A 2,454-nucleotide genomic window follows, 5' to 3' on the forward strand; every position below is an offset into this window, starting at 1 on the left:
CTCCTTGAACATTATGTAAAGGAACTGGGCTATATTTACAGCACACCACACAGTGGCTGGAACACTCCTTTTATTTGGGCACACTGGTGGTGAGGGCTGCACTGGCCATCCCACAGGCAACCTCAGAGCAGGAAGGGAGATAACGCTCCTTGACATGGGTTCTGTTATCCACAGGTAGTTTGGGCCACCCCACTGTCCATTTGCAAACATGCATATATGTATCAACACATGACCCAGGGGACCTTCCCCAAGTACCAGAACTCCCTGGGGGTCATTCAAATGGTCTCCCTCAAGGGAAACAGAATGAACAAACTTTTGTGCAGGTGAGACTTGAACCTTCTACCTTCTGAAGTCACAAAAGCAAAGTTTTCACAGTCTTATGTCTCCCAGGAGCTTCCCCAAGGGGTGACTATTCACCTCGGTAAGCGTTTCAGTAAATATGTGTTAAATTAAATGAAAACTAAAACAGTAGAGGCATTTGAAAGTCTGTTTTCAGGGTATCTGAACATTTAACATGGTATTGAGAAATCCTAAATAGTTCCCTAACCTGGGTGAAGACCATCATGGTCTAATTTCTCACAAGTGCCAAGGCACAGATACAGCTTCAACCACACTTCTCTCCAAATCACAACATGCAGTTCTGACCTCTTTTAACTTCCAATTATATCGCCATTAAAGCATTCCTTCCAACAGTTCTGTAAACCTTTTCTTTCAGGAATCATTTTCCTTGACTGTGTAAATCCAAAAGTCTGACAATTAAGTTTGCAAACCTGTTGCAACAATGTTGCTAACCTTTCTTGATATCAGAGAATTTATACCAACTGGACAAACAGTTAACCAAGTTAACTATTTGGAAGTGCTAAAAAGACTGTGTGGAAAAGTTGGACGACCTGAAACTTTTCGCCAACAATTCATGGCTCTTGCATCTCGACAATGCATCAGCTCACACGGCACTGTCTGTGAGGGAGTTTTGAGCCAGTAAACAAATAACTGTACTGGAAAATCCTCCCTACTCACCTGATCTGGCCCCTAATGACTTCTTTCTTTATCCAAAGATAAAGGAACTATTGAAAGGAAGACATTTTGATGACATTCAGGACATGAAGGGTAATACAACGCCCGCTCTGACGGCCATTCCAGAAAAAGAGTTCCAAAAGTGCTTTGAAGGGTAGACTAGGCACTGGCATCAGTGCATAGCTTCCCAAGGGAGTATGTCGAAGGTAACTGTAGTGATATTCAGCAATGAGGTATGTAGCACTTTTTCTAGGATGAGTTTGTGAACTTAATTGTCAGCCTGTATATCAGCTACGCAATGTAATAATAAGTGTGTTATGTCATTAAGGATATTATCACAAACAGCAAGGCCAGGCTCTGACGTCGCTATTCTTAGCGATTCGTATTTGAAAACTCCACATGGGATAAGTCTGGAAGTACTCTGACTCATAAATAAGGACAGCTGGTTATTGAACAGGAAGATTTTTCCTTCACAATGAAGTTCGTTCACACGGAGCAGTTACTTGTACATCAGCATTCCCTCATGTAATCCTCCTAACAATGTCATTTAAGAAACATAATCCTGCTCTTTCTCTTCAACAAGGACACAGTGATACAAATCTTTGTGAAGCCCCTGACAGGCAATGCCATCACCCTCGAGGTCAGTGACACCATCAGGAATGTCAAAGCCAAAATCCAAGACAAGAAGGGCATCCCGCCTGACCAGCAGCATCCGATTTTTGCAGATAAACAGCAGAGGATGGCTAAACTCTCTCAGACAAGAACAGCCAGAAAGAGTCCACCCTGCACTTGGGACTTCGCCTAAGGGACAATGTCATCAACCCTTCTCACAACGAGCTTGCCCAGAAATACAGCTGCTTCCAGATGATGGAGGGTTTGCTCACCTGCCACCCTGTGCTATCAACTGCTGCAAAAAGTGTGGTCACTCCAACAACCTGCATCCTGAGAAAGTCAAATACAGCCCCTCCACTCCCTCCTTCCCCCACAAGGCAGCCTCCACCTGAATCTCATGGTTCTGGGGCCTCAAAAAAGTTCCCCTTTCCTTGAAAAGAAGAAGAAAGGGGAGCAGGAGGAGAAAGGGAAAGGAAGGGGGAGGGGAAGGAGAAGCACAGCAGTAGAAGCAGCAACATGATCCCCATTTTACAGGCAAAGAAATTAAAGCTCAGGGAGGTCAAAGAAATTGCCCAAGATAACACAGTAAGTAACAGAGTCAGGAAGGTTCCCAATCTCCTGTCTCCAAAACTCCTTTAATTTCTACTATGCAGCATTCAGGATAAGTTCGTCCGTGCTAGAAGATTGAGTGCCGCCATTACAATCCCCTTGTCTCATCATATTTGACCTACAGCCTTGACCTATCCTGGCAGAATTGCCCACGTGGTTCCTTGGACTCCCACAGCATTCTACATGAGCGTCTTCCATGGTGCCTGTAATGCTTCGCTG

At 44.4% G+C, this 2,454-nt stretch overlaps 1 pseudogene; it reads left to right on the top strand.

The window, feature by feature from the left end:
* The first annotated feature begins 228 nt into the window (after positions 1-228).
* Positions 229-2,018, top strand: LOC109445564 (ubiquitin-ribosomal protein eL40 fusion protein pseudogene; annotated as a pseudogene).
* Positions 2,019-2,454: the final 436 nt, after the last annotated feature.

The sequence above is a fragment of the Rhinolophus sinicus genome, chromosome 3 (genome assembly GCF_057876585.1).
Source record: "Rhinolophus sinicus isolate RSI-liver-muscle chromosome 3, RSI-T2T, whole genome shotgun sequence".
NCBI classification, from domain to species: domain Eukaryota; kingdom Metazoa; phylum Chordata; class Mammalia; order Chiroptera; family Rhinolophidae; genus Rhinolophus; species Rhinolophus sinicus.